Raw genomic sequence first — 17,567 nt, 5'->3', positions numbered from 1 at the left:
CTGCTTGTAAACAGAAAGTGCAACGGACAAGCGCCTTCCAGGAGGACACAGCCAAGGAGCCATCATTTTGACTTTCCCACCGAAAATTTAGATTTTGCGAAAAGGGGGGTTTTTTGGGTAGGAAAATAATTTGGACAAAAAACTTCCAGACCAGCTCTAATTACTAATCTTGATAGGCCCTCTTGTATGGCCTACATTGGGATTAGAGCTGAGCAAATCATTGAATTTTTAGTTCACTGGCAGTTTCAAAAAATAAAAATTCAAAACAAAATTTGAAAATGCCAAAACATTTTGGCAAATTAAAAGAGTTCATTTGAGATCAAACAAAACATTTCAATGCACCCAGACCTTTTGTTTGCAGGTATTTTAAAAGCTAGATTCACAAAACACCAGGAGGAGAAGGGAGGTGGTGCTGGTGATAGATGCTCTCCTAGGCATTCCCCTGAAATGTGAGAGATCCCTGTTCAAAGGACCAATTTTTATACAGCTTTAACAGGAGATACTGAGACTCACCCCCAGAATAGGGGTTAGCTCACCTGCAATACAGGGGATGCAAGTTCATAATCCCTTCTCTGCGTCAAGCCGAGGGGGGCATTGAATCCCTGATCTCCCCTATCCTAGCTGTAAGTTATATAGGGGCACCGCCAGCTGCCCCATTTTGTAAAGGGGTCTTCAGTTCCCCACCCCCCCAAAAAAACTGGATGGAACTATTCCATAAATTTGCCACAAATTAGCCAAATCATTTCTGTTTGCTGAAAAATGCATTTTTTGGTGAATTTACTATTCACCAGAAAAAAATGTCCCAGCTCTAATTATGATACAGTCTATAATTATTGGTCACATACAATTTTTTCCTCAGGACCCTTACCTCATTCAGTGTATAATGATAGAGTAGTTATGCACTATTTTGTTTTATCCTTATTGTCCTGTATGTCCCCCCCAGCCTTATTTAATGCACACTATTCCACCCCTACTCTGAAGACAGAATTATAAATTTCTTTATAAGCTTTCTGTGACACTTATCACTAGAGATGAGTTGATTTTTTTTCAGTTTGGTGGCTGAATGGAAAAAAAAATCTTTTCAGGTCAAATTAAACATTTTGTTTGACGCAAAATAAATTTTTTATTTAGTTTTTGTGGGGGGTATTTGCATATATATTTTATTTTATTTTTGGAGGCAAGAAAGTATTTTTGAATCTATTTTACAAATTTAACCCTAATTCACAAATAATTTCAGTCAACCCAAAACTGCATCTTTCAGCAAATAAACTATTCATCTGAAAAACTTTTGCCCAGTTCTATTCATCAGTGTAGTGTGAGTGCTTCTTAAACATTAATAGATTTCTTTTCAGATCACCATGGTGAGAGGAAGGAATATTGTTTATACCCGTTTTACAGATGGAGAAACTGTAGCACAGAGTAATGGTCCAAAGCAGAACTGGCCAGGAATTTTTTGACAAAACAATTTGCCATTAGAAAATGTTAATTCATTGAATCTGAAATTTTGCAGAAACATGCTGGTTTCAATTAAAATTTAATTGAGAATGTTTCTCAAGTCCAGGTTGGAATTTCTGGTCAAAACCAAAGAGATCCCCCAGAATAGCCACTAGTCCAGAGGTTAGGGCTGGAGGAAAACCAGGTCCAAGTTACTACAAGGCGCTAGAACATGGGCCTCCCACATCCTAGGTGAGTGCCTTAACCACTGGGCAATTGGCTTTCAGAGGTCGTGTCTCTAAGCGATTACTGGAAATGCCCAGGAAAGTATATGCCAATTTCACCCTGCCGTGTAATGAATACCCATTCAGTAACATCCAACTAATGTCCGCTGCAGCAGGAACAGATAAGCTCTTCTAAACCCAAAGATAACGTTCCATACAAATGTTCACTGTAACAAAAATATGAGAGGAGATACGCAGCAAAGATAAGCTATATAAAGACAGAATGAAAACTTTTAGAACACTTGGTTTCCATAAATTTTAGCATGTCTTTAAAGATTCTTGACAACTGGCTAGATAATGTTTCAAGCTTATAGTTTAGTGTATCATAAAATAAGAAAATGGCAAAGCAAAAGAAACTCTAATGTCTGTATTTATGACAACTGATTTATGAAGATACTTGAAATTAATATTTCAGTGTAGCAAGCTCTCAAACAAAGTTGCCATCATAAATATGCCTAGTAAATTAGCATTAAACAAAATGGTAAAGTGGAAAGAAAACGAATGACTACTATAAACAATTAAGCTATGTATCCATTTAAATATATACATGAATGAATGAATACTAAAATGAAACAGTGATCTGACAAGAACGCCCAATCTAACTTTCACATATTTTATAACAAGGCCAAATAAAATTCAGGAGCCAAATATTCCCCCAAACAGGGTTCAAACGCAGATTCCCATCTTTCCAAATGTGAGCGTCTCTTGATTAGGCCCATTAGACTGACTTGAGCTCTGGGACAATGTTTTCAAATGTGGGTGCCCACAGTTTGGAACCCAAGTTTTGAGAGTTGTGGCCGCTAATCCTAACATGAATTTGAGGTTTAGGCCTGGAGTTTCAGTTCTGGCTTCTCTCTAATTTCAATTTGTGTACACAAACAAGTAAAGTCGGCATCATAGCTCATTGCAGAAACAGGAAGAATGGTTTTAAAAGACAAAACAACAGCACTGCTAGAGTTTCCTTCAGAGATTATCAAGTGCCATTTATACATTATCCAAGAACCAAACAACTTTTGTACAGAAATGCAAACATTTTAAGGTTAACAGAATAACTCTGTGAAATCCAGTGCAGTACACAGTAAAATGCTTGTCAGCTGAAATTCTGTATTTATTGCTCAGCAAAGGGGCTTGCCATTTTGTACATTCTTAGCACACTGTCTCCCCAGATTTACTCCCTTCAGCAGTGCTTCACTGAAGTCATCCAGTCCTATTAAGGTAGTGAGAGGGGAGAGGAATCCATAGAGGCCACCCAAGACAATGCTTAAGGGCCAGCCAAAAAACACCAGGACGATGAGCCAAAATATTCCCCACATTAGGCAGCTGCAATCTGCCATCTTGAACCTAGTGAGACAGATAGAAAATAGGGGTTAATTTGGGCAGGTACTGTTAAAGGATATTTATACATATTTTACTTCCTAAGAAAAATTCCTATTCAGGGAAAAAAAAAGTTCTCTCAGCAAAGCAAATCTAACTCCTATATTTTACAAAACAATCAAATGCAATACAGTTCTCAAGTCACACGTGTAGCCTTGGGTGTAAGAAAAGTTAAATTAGAACCCCTGTCTCCCAGCCCAGAATGTCTTGAATTCAGATACTTATCTATATAGAGCTAGGCTAAGTAGCAAGTGTGGGACACTAGCTTTTAAACTACAAGAAAATATGACTCCAGATAAGGAACACAATGAAGATTAGTAAGGCAGGAAGACCATATGATGTTAACAGTGTAAAGTAATCCAGGTCTTATTCACAGGCCTTCGGAGGGTACACGTAACCTCTCAGGACGCCAACAGGCAATGTTGAATGAGGTCAACTCCTGCTGCTTGTTGACTGGCTTGGGAGATACCATATGTACGCAACTAGAACCAGCTCTGCTCAATCTCAGTACCTGCTGGCCCCTTTCTCTGCTACTTCCTCTGGAAGCCCAACGCTGGGAGTATGTGATTTCTTTGACTGTCCCACACTTTGGCAAACCAGTAAAGTGCCTGAAACCACTATGGCTTATTGCGAAAAGCAGCCAAGTCAGCAGGCTGTAAATTGGCCATCCAGCAGTCTCAGTTTAACCAAGGCAGCGGGGAAGGGAGGGGTTTTGGGTGCCAAAGAAAGGACAGCTTGACCCCACGTCCTTCCTGATAAGAATTGTGTTGAAGTTGCTAATACATGCATTTTAGAAGAAGAGCAGGATGTGTCCCAGGAATGTCTATTGGGGTCTCAAGGCTGCAAACTCTGGAAAAAACCACACCTGGTTAATCAATGAATCAGAAGAAAGCCTCTTTCTTGACCATTGAAACTGCTTGCTTGACAAGTTTTCTTTAGAGGACATGTCATTCTATTACTAATGTATAAATAAAGGGGGAAAAGTTTGAAGTGGTGGGTCTCTTCAGGACTGGACTCTCCCTCTGGATGCATCTTGTGTTTCTCACGTCTGCCACTATGCCACTCGAGAGCCACACTCAGCTTTGGTAATTATCAATGGTTGGGGGTGTTTTACTAACCTGTTGCGGACATGTGTATAAGTGCTTGAGACTAACTAAAGTTTAGCTTTAAGTGAAAGCACTCTTGTGTTGTCCTGTTTGTGCCAGCCATTTATCGGTCAGACAGCCGTGTCGCCCCTGATTTATTTCCTGACACCACCTCACACCGAGTAAAAGTTAGCAAGAGCTTTGGGTTGAAAGAACCCCGGGTTACATGACAGCCCAATAAGGTCAGGGCCAGAACCACTATAATAGTTGTTTCCTCTGCCCCCCCTCAACTGAGACATATGTTGTGAGCTGTCAGGTCCTTTATTTTTGTCTTGCTCTCTCTTCCAGCAGCCTGGGAAAACATTAAGACTATACATCCTAAAATATTACACAACCCTAAATGCATCTTGGTGCATCTAAATGCACCTGCTATACTTGTGAGGACTCCAGTTGCTATTTAGTGGTGATTATGTATCCTACAGGAACATAAAGGTGACAAAGGATTCCTCATAAAAGTTTTTTTCCCCAAAAAAAGTTTTATTTGGACTACTTTTACTGTTATATGTTAATTCAAATATGTTAAAATGTGGAAATGCAGTTTATCCAGACAACCTTCACTCTGCTCTGTAGTGGCACCGTTAGGGGAAAAGAAAACATTTGAATGCATCTTTCAAAATCAATGTAATCTAATTTGGGACCACAAGCACTAAAATGTCTTACTCAAAAACATATGCTTTTTGGACGGTATCACTATAGGATAGAGTTAAGGTGTTTCGGTGTGCCCTAACTGTTCATGTCCATACCTTAACACAGTTGGATTGAAGTTTAATAATAATTCTTAATTTCCTGAGTTTAAAATGCCAGTTTTTGGGACAATTACAATGTAATTTATTTTACCCTAAATTACTGCTATGGATTTTCAACCTTAATTCCATTTTCATGTAGTCAGGAAATTAATATTGTTATTCATTAAAGATGGTCAAAGAATTTTCAACAGAATAATTTTTCATCAGAAAATGGAGTTTTGCCAGAATCAAAATGTTTCACTGGAATGTGTCAATTTAGACAGAATTTTCAACAGAAAAATGTCAGAATGAATTATTTTGACTTTCTTGTTTCATTTCAACATGGTTGAAATGTTTGGTTTTTTACTCTTTTTGTTCCATTTCATTTTGACGTTATAATAGAACATTCATATATATATTAATTTAGCATTTACTATTCTATATTAAGTTTCAACTTTATCTAAATGTAATGTTCCAAAGTTAAATTTTTTGGAAATTTTCTGAGAGAAATTTTGAAATTTCAATATTTTGTTCCGATTCAGAACAAAGGCAAATGTCAAAAAGTGAGTATTTCCTGTGGAATGAAAAGGTGGTTTTCCATCTAGCTCTATTTACTATTTGTAACACAGTAGTAGCTGAAGGTTACCATGAAATGACAGTCACATTGTGTAGGAACTGTAAAAACACGAGTAAGAAAGAGTCTCTGTCCCAGGGACAGATAAAAGGTGACAGAAAGGGCATATCTGAGTTTGACAGATGGGGAAACTGAGGCGTAGAGCAATTAAGTGTCTTGACCAAGCCTTATCAATAAGGGTGGAGCCAAGAGATAAACCCAAATCTCCTGTTTCCCAGTCCAGTGCACTAACCAGAAGACGGTCCTTCCTATCTGCCATATTTGGGGTCGGGAAGGAATTTTCCTCCAGAGCAGATTGGAGGAGGCCCTGGAGGTTTTTCACCTTCCTCTGTAGCATAGGGCACGGGTCACTTGCTGGAGGATTCTCTGCTCCTTGAAGTCTTTAAACCACGATTTGGGGACTTCAATAGCTCAGACATAGGTGAGAGGAGTAGGTGGGTGAAATTCTGTGGCCTGCGTTGTGAAGGAGGTCAGACTAGATGATCATAATGGTCCCTTCTGACCTAAATATCTATGAATGTATTCTTAATTACACAAGTAGTCCCAATTTCATGAGTAATCCTTATTCATGTACATAGTCCCATTGGGTTGGAACTATGCACATGAAGGTTTGGGCCTTCAGGTAGTAAGTTCCTTGGGGAAGATATGTACTATTTTGTAATTGTCTCTAAATAGTAATTACACATACCTACAGCACTATATAAATAATCATTTTAAAGTAGTATCACTTGTCATATATGAATTATAACACAAAATATATTTTAAAAAAATTGGTACCTTTAACCAGAACTCCCAATTGTCACCTTACTCAAAAAAAAAATCGATGCTTGGATAAGGCTCCACCTAAGGAAACTAGAACAACAGGATCAGGATACTGTCAAAACAGTTAATGAACAAAATAAATTGACTATGTCTGGAATACTGCATTCTGTTCTACATCACATTCAACTCTGGGCACTGCAGCACCAGAAAAATGTAGGTTGACTGGAATACTACTAGTTCAAATAATAGTTCAAATAATACTAAAAAAAATGTATGGTGCCGGGGTTTATTGAGGAAAAGTTAAAAGAACTGCTTCTTTATCAGAAGATTTAAGAAATTGTAATACCCATCTATAAATACATGAAGATGAAGTGGTTAAACATCACGGATAGTGGGAAATGACTTAGGGTGGCAAAATGGTAGTATAATTAGCCATCATGAATTTACAATGAGCTTTAATGAAGTATCATTGTAGATACTACAATATTACTGATTTAAATTTGTTGTTTCTAATTGAGATGCTATTAAGATGCAAAGGATGCCATGGCAATAGGCACTGTGCAAAAAAATAATAAATAAAATACAGTAGAACCTCAGAGTTATAAACACCAGAGCTACTAACTGACCAGTCAACCACACACCTCATTTGGAACCAGAAATACACAATCAGGCAGCAGCAGAGACCAAAACAAAAGCAAAAGCAAATACAGTACACTAATTTAAACATCAACTTCTAAAAAAAAATAAATAAATAAAGGGAAAGCAGCATTTTTCTTCTGCATAGTAAAGTTTCAAAGCTGTATTAAGTCAATATTCAGTTGTAAACTTTTAAAAGAACAACCATAACAGTTTGTTCAGAGTTACAAACATCATCCATTCCGGAGGGGTTCATAAATCTGAGGTTCTACTGTGGGTAAATTAATGATGGGACGAAATTAAGAAAGTTTAGGGTGGCTACACCAAGAAAAACTTCTTGACAGTGAGATTACTCACATTGGGCAACAGTGTCCCAAAAGACATTCTGTTGCTTGAGACATTTAAAGCACAGCTAGAAAATGCTCTGCACCACAGAGTATAATCAGTGGCTAAGGGACAAGATTCCATAATAGGCTCTTTTATTGCTGATTTCCAGGATTCTGTGGTTAAATTAGTAACAGACGAATACAGCAACATATTAGCATCAAGTAGCTGGGGTGCATGAGAGGACGCTGCTTTACTAACTTAATTTAAACTGCCCTTTGACACAGAAAGGTAAATATTTTGTTTGACTAGGAGTAACATAACAATAGAAGGCTTACCTTTAAAGTATGTATGTTTCTGTGGCCTTTTAAATGGCCAGATGTAGTCTTCTAGGCATTCACTGAAGCACAAGAAAACAAGCAAGTTGAATAACACCAGGATCTTAACAGAAAAGCCTTTGTTCCCCCTTATGCAACTTGCTGACATCATCTAACAGAAGTGTATCAAAACATTAACACTCCCACAGTAACCAATGTGACATCACAAACAGGCCACTGTTTCATGTGGGCAACAGGGAGCAGGTGAGTTGAAACAAATGTCTTGTCGTCATACAAATATCTCTGACAGTATAAACTTGGGGGAAAAGATTTGCCATTGATCACCTAAGAACTGAACACACACAGTCTATGCTCACACATCCTATACAATTAGTTGCCCTGTCTCTCCTGCTCTTGCCCCTCACTTTGGGTCCCTGTCACACATTGTGCCCGACCTTGGGGATGTCAGAGGCATGTACCCATCCCACACCCAGTCTTGTGCAAGCACCAAGTGAAGCAACCTTTTGCTTGGCACCCCTTGGGTGTGTGTGGGGGAAATGGCAGCTGCAGGGCTTGGCCATGGGGGCTCCAATCAGATTAACATAGTTACCATGGGGCAGGGACCCATGGCTCCATGTGGATGAGAGGCCTGTCTCACCGTAAGGAGAGGGGAGGCAGACTGCCCCACTGCCCTCAGGGAGCAGGCAAGAAGGGCAGCCCACAGCCCCCAAATCAACCAGGCTCTTCCCCTCCCAGCTGACTCTGAATTGGCCCCACTGAATTACTAGGAGTCCATGGCTTGGGTGGGAACATAAACAGAAACGCCCTCAGCCCTTAATCTTTCCTGTCTTCTTCTCTCTCCCCCCCCCCCCCCGGGTGGGATTTAGTTCAGCGTGCAGTGTGTTCAGACCCTTCCAACTACCACCCTGTTGCGGTTACCCTAGAAAGCTGGGCACATTTGAAGAGTATATTTTAACAGGGGAAAAGAAATCCATAAACACAGTTCTATAAAAAGAAAACAAAGGCACCGTAACTAAGGGAGGCAACAGTAATAAAAGAATAATTAAAATAAAATATTCCTAATAAATTATTTTAATGGCAGAGTGGGGGGAGAGACAGAATGTGGAGAAAGATGGAAAGAGGGAAATAAACTGAAATGAAATAAATACATTAAAATCCTTAAGGAGAAGTGAAAAATAAAAGTAAATCAGAGGTTAAACAGATCACAGAGAAGAGCTGGTAATGGAAGGATGGAAATAAACAATTGCAAATTCTGAAAAGGATAAGAAAGAAATAGAACAGGAAAATGAAAGAGAAAAATAATGAACAAATGACACACATTTAAGGGCCCAAACCTGCAAACACACACACGTTTCTTACTTACACTAGTAGGTCCTTTGTCCCAGACTTAGCACAAAACTGGAAAGGATAAGGGAAAATGTGGTTTTAAACCATTTTTGCGCACCCCAGTCCTAAGGCAGATAGAAGCCAGTTCAGCCCCAGCTGCCCTAACTTATCACTAATAAAGTTTATAGGTGACACAAACACTGGGGGAGTAGTAAATCATGAAGAGGACAGATCACAGATACAGAGTGATCTGGATCATTTGGTAAGCTGGGCACAACCAAATAGTATGCATTTTAATAGAGCTAAATGTAAATGTATACATCTAGGAACAAAGAACATAGGCCATACTTACAAGATGGAGGACTCTACCCTGGGAAGCAGTGATTCTGAAAAAGATTTAGGGATCTTGGTGGATAATCAGCTGAATATGATTTCTCAATGCAAAGCTGTAGCCAAAAGAGCTAATGGGATCTTGGGATGCATAAATAGGGGGATCTCAAATAAGAATTGAAAGATTATTTTACCTCTGTATTTGGCACTAGTGTGACCGCTGCTAGGTACAGTTCTGGTGCCCACAGTTCAAGAAGGATGTTGATAAATTGGAGAGGGTTCAGAGAAGAGCCACAAGATTATCATATCATAGGATTAGAAAACATGCCTTCTAGTGATAGACTCAGGGAGCTTGATTTATTTATCTTAAACAGAAGGTTAAGGGATTATTTGACCACTCTATAAATACCTATGAGGGGAACAAATATCTGCTAATGGGCTCTTCAGGCTAGCAGAGAAAGGTATAAGATGTTCCAGTGGCTGGAAGTTGAAACTACACAAATTCAGACTGGAAATAAGTCATGCAACCAATGATTTTAGTTTAGTATTCGTTTATTCATTTATCATGTGATGTTAGGTTATATTACATATAGTCACTGTATGTTAATTAGAGTTAATTTGTAGGACTATAAAAGTATAAGATTGATCAGTATTTAAAGGAACTATGTGGTAGACATAAGACAGACAAGCTGAAATGCAAAAACCTATAGGCTGAAGCCTGCAAGACTTTAGCTTAGCTATTTTGGGCCTTGGAAACAAGAAATGATGACTCAAGTCAATGACCGAGAAATAACCTGAAAGATGATGGAAAAGAGGTACCAATCAGTAATATTACAAAAGTATAGCTGGGAAGATTAAATTTAAATTATAAAATGATGTGACACCAAATGTTGTCTCTAACATGTGCCCTGACCTAAGAATAAAGGTGATATGTCAATGTTAACAAAAATCTACCCACACTATAGAATTTGGCATCCCTTGTGTTTCCAGGGTCCACAAACCAATAAGAAAAAGAGGGTTGGCACTTTCATGTACATGCGCAGAATGTAGGTATAGACAAACTCACAATATAAAAAAGCTTGCCCAGAACAGGGACCACTCTCATATTGATGGTCAAGCCATGAGAGGGCCAACAGTAGCACCATCTAGGAGGATGTATGTCGGTAGGTATAACTGGTCCATTATACTTATCTTTAGGAATTGCATATGCTGTAACATTTATAGCTTTGTCGGTAACTTTAATAAAATTACTAAAAGATAAATGCTCGTCATTGTATTCATTTGCCTATGGTTTCATGTGTTCCTATGAACTCTAAATCTAAAACAAACAGAGATAAAACTCTGTTGAACTTAAGACTCTAGCTGCCAGAGCTGAACCCACTGAAGTATGATTAACCTTAAATAAAATAAAAGGCTACAGATTTGGTGTCCAACAGCAGGGCCATAGAGAACACACAAAACCAATAAGAAACAAAAGTTTGAGAAGAAAATATATAGAGATCAAAAGTCCTAATGAACTAAAATGGAGATTTCCTGCTTTCGTTTATGCTTGCTTGCATTTTATGTTGTTTTGTTTGTCTACCTGAGAGATCTTGTAAGAACTGAGTTCAGGGGAAAGAAATAGGGAGACTGCAGTTGTGTAAAAGGACCCTAGCACTCACATATGGCAGAATGACTCAGATATTCCACCGTCATCTGTAAGTCATAAACTCCTCAAATCTGTTAATAAGCTCCATGAATTTTAGACTCCTCTGGACTGCATCACCGATGGAGGATCAAGTAAAACTTTGAGGGGTTACCTTGGGTCACCCCCCTCCTCTCGGTGTACTCCAGCTGTAAAACAGCTACAGGAGTAGTAAGCACCACAAGCCCTTTTCAAATAGAGAAATCCCTGTAAGATATTTATCAGGACAAGGAAGAGACACCTTCCATAATTTTTCTAAGGAAAGTATGGAACAGAATAAATTATCTGTTCAGGCCTGTGTTTTAACAGACCCACAAACGTCCTTGGAGGCCTTTGTGAGAAACTACATCAAAACCCATGGGGGAGGATTAGTTGGAAAACCAAGCACTGGCATCCTCTGGGCCCATAGATCCTTGGAATTTAATGTGTTCCCTCTTTGAGAAGGAAAAAGTATAGAAAAAAGTTCAAGAGGTAAAAGGAATAGCCATGGATTACGTATATCTGGCATGTAATATCCTGGGGAGAATATTTAAAAGAAAGCAACTGGAAGAGACAAGACAAGCCTTGTCCAGAGAGCAGGAGACTAGTGACACACTGAGCCCTTGTCTACACTACAAGTTTAAGTCAAATTTAGCAGCGTTAGATCGATTTAACCCTGCACCCGTCCACACGACGAAGCCATTTTTGTCGACTTAAAGGGCTCTTAAAATCGATTTCTATACTCCTCCCCGACGAGGGGATTACCGCTGAAATTGGCATCGCCTGGTCGAATTTGGGGTAGCGTGGACACAATTGGATGGTATTGGCCTCCGGGAGCTAGCCCAGAGTACTCCAATGTGACTGCTCTGGACAGCACTCTCAACTCAGATGCACTAGCCAGGTAGACAGGAAAAGTCCCGGAGACACTTGAATTTCATTTCCTGTTTGGCCAGCGTGGCACAGGTGACCATGCAGAGCTCATCAGCAGAGGTGACCATGGAGTCCCAGAATCTCAAAAGAGCTCCAGCATGGACCCAACGGGAGGTACTGGATCTGATCGCTGTATGGGGAGACAAATCCGTGCTATCAGAACTCTGTTCCAAAAGACGAAATTCCAAAATATTAGAAAAAATCTCCAAGAGCATGAAGGACAGAGGCTACAACAGGAACCTGTGCAGTGCCGTGTGAAAATTAAGGAGCTCAGGCAAGCCTACCAAAGAGGCAAACGGCCGCTCTGGGTCAGAGCCCCAGACATGCCACTTCTATGATGAGCTGCATGCAATTCTAGGGGGTGCCCCTACCACTGCCCCAACCTGTATGTGGACTCCTGGAAGCAGAAAGTCTCACACAACAGGGACGAGGATTTAGGGGACAAGGAGGAGGAGGAGGAGGAGGATGAAACTGTTTTCCCCATCATCCAGGAACTGTTTATCACCCTGGATCCAATACCCTCCCAAGGCAGGCTCTCAGACCTTGAAGGCAGAGAAGGCAGCTCTGGTGAGTGCACATTTGTAACTACAGTACAGCGTTTAAAAGCAATTGTGTTTAATGTTTGATTTGCTCTGAAGAATTGGGATGCATTCATGGCCAGTACAGCTACTGGTAAAGTCTGTTAATGTGTCCGGGGATGGAGTGGAAATCCTCCAGGGACACCTCAATGAAGCTTTCCTGGAGGTACTCCCAAAGCCTTTGCAAAAGGTTTCTGTGGAGGGCAGCCTTATTCCATCCTCCATGACAGGACACTTTACCACACCAGGCCAGTAGCATGTAGTCTGGAATCATTGCATAAAAAAGCACGGCAGGGTATGTTCCCATGTTTGCTGGCATCAAGCAACATCTGTTCTTTATCTCCCTGGGTTAGCCTCAGAAGAGTGATCTCATTTATGGTCACCTGGTTGAAATGCATCCGATGAAGTGAGCTGTAGCTCACGAAAGCTTATGCTCAAATAAATTTGCTAGTCTCTAAGGTGCCACAAGTACTCCTTTTCTTTTTGCGGATACAGACTAACACGGCTGCTACTCTGAAACCTGGTTGAAATAGGGGAATTTTATTAAGGGGACATTCAGAGGTGGCCGTTCCTGCTGAGCTGTTTGCCTGTGGCTGAAAAAAAATCATCCCTGCTGTTAGCTATGCGATGGGGAGAGGAGTGAAGCAATCATCCCAGAGAATTGGGAGGTGTGGGGGGTTAGTTGGGTTTGTGCTGCACATTAACCCAAAAACCACAGCCCCTCCTTTTAAATGGAGAACACAACGGGTGCTTGGCATGGGAAATGGGGGCGCTGCTATTTGAAACCATTCCCACATGTTATGAAGGTTAAAGAAGCCAAAAGACTGTGGCTTACCATGGCTGCCTGCACTCCGAATTCTGTTGCCTGGCCCTGTGTGTGTGGTCTCTCAACACCAAACTGGAAGGCCCTCAATATAAGAGGCAAAATACGACCTTGTACCAAAAGCACATGTACTATGTAACGTTAACAGCTTGGTTCACGTGAAAGAGTCTACCCATTGTTCTCTAAAATGTGTCTTTTTAAATACTACTCTCCCTTTTTTTCCTCCCACAGCTGCAAATGTTTCAACGCTCCCCTTATCATGTCTGTCCCAGAGGCTAGCACGGAAAAGAGGCAAAACAAATGCACTCGTGATTAAATGTTTTCTGAGCTCATGCAGTCCTCCCTCACTGAAAGAGCTCAGCAAAATGCGTGGAGGCCAGCAATGGCAGAGTCCAGGAAAGCACAAAATGAACATGAGGACAGGAGGGACGTGTGAGAGGAGAGGTGGCAGCAGCATGATGAGAGGAAGCAGGATGCAATGCTGAGGCTACTGGAGGATCAAACTGATATGCTCCGGCGTATGGTTGAGCTGCAGGAAAGGCAGCAGGAGCACAGACTGCCACTGCAGCCCCTGTGTAACTGCCCGCCCTCCTCCCCAAGTTCTATAGCCTCCTCACCCAGACGCCCAAGAACACTCCACCCCAGAGGACTGCCCAAGCAACAAGAGGCTGGCATTCAGAAAGTTTTGAAGTGCAATGTGGCCTTGTCCTTCCCTCCTCCACCACCCCTCCCGGGCTACCTTGGCAGTTATCCCCCCTATTTGTGTGACAAATTAATAAAGAATGCATGAATTTGAAACAACAATGACTTTACTTCCCTGTAAGCCAACCACCCTCCCCCTTTTGATCACCACTTGCGGAGGCAATAGAGTGAACCAAGGGGGTGGGTTTTCATCAAGGAGAAGCAAACAGAACTGTCACACCGTAGCCTGGCCAGTCATGAAACTTGTTTTCAAAGCTTCTCTGATGCGCAGCACGCCCTGCTGTGTTCTTCTAATCGCCCTGGTGTCTGGCTGCGCGTAATCAGTGGCCAGGTGATTTGCCTCAACCTCCCACCCCGCCATAAATGTCTCCTCCTCACTCTCACAGATATTGTGGCGCGCACAGCAAGCAGTAATAACAATGGGAATATTGGTTTCGCTGAGGTCTGAGCAAGTCAGTAAACTGCGCCATCGCGCATTTAAATGTCCAAATGCACATTCTACCACCATTCTGCACTTGCTCAGCCTGTAGTTGAGCAGCTCCTGACTACTGTCCAGGCTGCCTGTGTACGGCTTCATGAGCCAGGGCATTAAGGGTTAGGCTGGGTCCCCAAGGATAACTATAGGCATTTCAACATCCCCAGTGGTTATTTTCTGGTCTGGAAAGTAAGTCCCTTGCTGCAGCTGTTCAGACAGATCAGAGTTCCTGAAGATGCGAGTGTCATGTACCTTTCCTGGCCATCCCACATTGATGTTGGTGAAACGTCCCTTGTGATCCACCAGTGCTTGCAGCACCATTGAAAAGTACCCCTTTCAGTTTATGTACTGGCTGGCACGGTGGTCTGGTCCCAAGATAGGGATATGGATTCCGTCTATCGCCCCACCACAGTTAGGGAATCACATTGCAGCAAAGCCACCCACTATGACCTGCACATTTCCCAGAGTCACTACCCTTGAGAGCAGCAGCTCAGTGATTGTGTTGGCTTCTTGGATCACAGCAGCCCCCACAGTAGATTTGCCCACTCCAAACTGATTCCTGACTGACTGGTAGCCGTCTGGCATTGCAAGCTTCCAGAGGGATATCGCCACTCGCTTGTGAACTGTGAAGGCTGCTCTCATGTTGGTATTCTTGCGCTTTAGGGCAGAGGAAAGCAAGTCACAAAGTTCCATGAAAGTGCCCTTATGCATGCACAGCCACGGGGAATCAACCCAGACCTGCAACACTATGCAGTCCCACCACTCTGTGCTTGTTTTCCGGGCCCAGAATTGGTGTTCCACAGCATGAGCCTGCCTCACTGCCACCAGGATGTCCAAATTGCCAGGGCCCGTACTTTGAGAGAAGTCTGTGTCCATGTCCTCATCACTCTCGTCACCGTGCTACCGTTGCCTCTGCACCTGCCTTTGCAGGTTCTGGTAATGAACATACTGCAGGATAATGTGCGAGGTGTTTACAATGCTCATAACTGCTGCAGTGATCTGAGCGGGCTCCATGCTTGCCATGGTATGGCGTCTGCAGGAGAGCTGAGTTGCAGTGGAAGCGGTGGCTGATGACGGATGCCACGAGAATAGATATTTATAGAGAATGATGAGAGGACCTGTGAGGTGGATTCATGAGAGCAGGAGAGCAGAGCGGAAGTGGGAGTCCATGACAGCCAACATGGAGAAATTCGCTATCAAGACAAGAACAGGAGAGCAGAGTTGCAACAGAAGTGGTGGTTCGATGACGATGGTTAGCAGTCCTACTGCACTGTCTGCTGAAAACAGTATGGCGTCCGCATGGAAAAAAGGCGCAAAACGATTGTCTGCCATTGCTTTCACAGAGGGAGGGGCGACTGACGACATGTACCCAAAACCACCCGCGACAATGTTTGTGCCCCATCAGGCATTGGGAGCTTAACCCAGAATTCCAATGGGAGGTGGAAACTGCGGGATAGCTACCCACAGTGCAACGCTCCGGAAGTCGACACTAGCCACGGTACTGTGGACGCACTCTGCCAATTTAATGCGCTTAGTCGGGACACACACAATCGACTGTATAAAATCGCTTCCTAAAAAATCAACTTCTATAAATTCGACCTAATTCCGTAGTGTAGACATACCCTGAGAGAACAACTTAGTAGGACAAGAGAAGTAAATTCCATACTCCTGGATCAAAAGGACAGTTTGGCAAGACACCTAAGCTACAGCAAGCAACAGTTACAAAAGGCTAGTTATGAAATTCTGATGTGGAGAGACAGAGCAATGGGTCAGGGACGTTCATTTGGGCAAGAAGTGAGAACAACAGAGCTGGCTCAAAGAACACAGGTATTAGAACAAACTTCTGACATTCTGGAGGCTATGTATTATCAGGTAATAAATATTGAAGGTGAAAATTAGCAGATGTGAGTAGATGAGGAGGATAACTGTATGGAGATGGAGTTGCCATGGGCAGCAAGTTCTATGCGCCCAGGCACCATGGGCCCAGCTCCAGCACTGGTCTCTCCCTCGGCCCCTCTTTCCGCCCCCGGGCGTCCCCCCCCACATCACCTGGGCCATTTAAAACAGCCTGGGGCCCACACTTACCACCGGCAGCTCAGTGGAGCTGAGCAGCTTCCTGTCTGCTCGCTCCACATTGCTGCCAGCCCCTCCCTGCAGCCCCTGGTTGGGGTGGGTCTGTCTAGGAAGCTGCGGGGCAGTGCCTGGTGGTAGCAGCACACAGAGACCCCCCAGCCCATCCTGCCTAGGAGCCCCAGGTAAGCACCCCAGCCCCCCACCTCCTCCCAGAGCCTGCACCCCTCACCCCCTCCTGCACCCCTCACCCCCTGCCCCAGCCTGGAGCCTGCACCCAGCACCCAAACTCCATCCCAGAGCCCAACCTCTCACCCATCCTGCACCCCAATCCCCTGCCCCAGGCCAGGGCCTGCACCCTAGACCTCCCTCCTTCCCCCACAAACTCCCTCCCAGAGTCTTAGCAGGCGGGGGGTGGAGTTTGGGAGGCACCACCAAAATTTCTACAAACCTGTCTCCCCTGGGAGTTGCCACCTGTATATGTTGTAAATATAATTCCAGATATTCCAGTAGCTATGGTGGGACCTGGGAAAGAACAACCCACAACAAGTGGAGGTAGAATCTCACCAGATTGAGAGCTAAACTCAGACAGGAAGAACAACAGGAAACTGAACAATCTGGAGAGTTAAGAATAGAAGAAGTATCAGACACAGAGGATTTGGAGGGAGAGAATGGGGGATTTGAAGAAACTGTCAGTAATGAAGCATGTAAAAAGCAAGTCATAAAACATTTTGATGGAAGTTTTGATAAGAAATTAAATATTGCAGGTTTAAGACAAGAAATGAAATGAACAGCAATTAGTAGGTGTTGTGAGAGTGAGAAGAAAGAGGGGCAAAGAATGAGTAAGCCAGACATGTAACAAACCCATCCGCAGTTGTGCTGTTTGTTACAAGAAACTCAGGGATCTATAAAAGTTGTTGTGAAGGCCTGTAAGAAGGCAATCTTAGATATCAGTACCTCTCAGGAAAGATAAAAGTCTTTGCAACCTGAAATTCCAGCAAGTATTTTTGATAT

General features: G+C 42.5%; 1 long non-coding RNA gene across 1 annotated transcript; it reads right to left on the bottom strand.

Annotated features, from left to right (window-relative positions):
* Positions 1 to 2,273: 2,273 nt before the first annotated feature.
* On the bottom strand, positions 2,274 to 17,127 carry LOC311522774. The gene is made up of 6 exons (XR_014712179.1): positions 17,005 to 17,127; positions 9,335 to 9,368; positions 9,020 to 9,054; positions 7,657 to 7,718; positions 6,374 to 6,448; positions 2,274 to 3,059 (listed from the first exon to the last, which is right to left on the bottom strand). It is a non-coding gene; the product is annotated as an uncharacterized lncRNA (long non-coding RNA).
* Between the last annotated feature and the right edge of the window lie 440 nt (positions 17,128 to 17,567).

The sequence above is a fragment of the Lepidochelys olivacea genome (genome assembly GCF_965140295.1).
Source record: "Lepidochelys olivacea isolate rLepOli2 genome assembly, chromosome: 6".
Taxonomy (NCBI): domain Eukaryota; kingdom Metazoa; phylum Chordata; order Testudines; family Cheloniidae; genus Lepidochelys; species Lepidochelys olivacea.
This window is presented reverse-complemented; position numbering and strand designations above follow the sequence as displayed.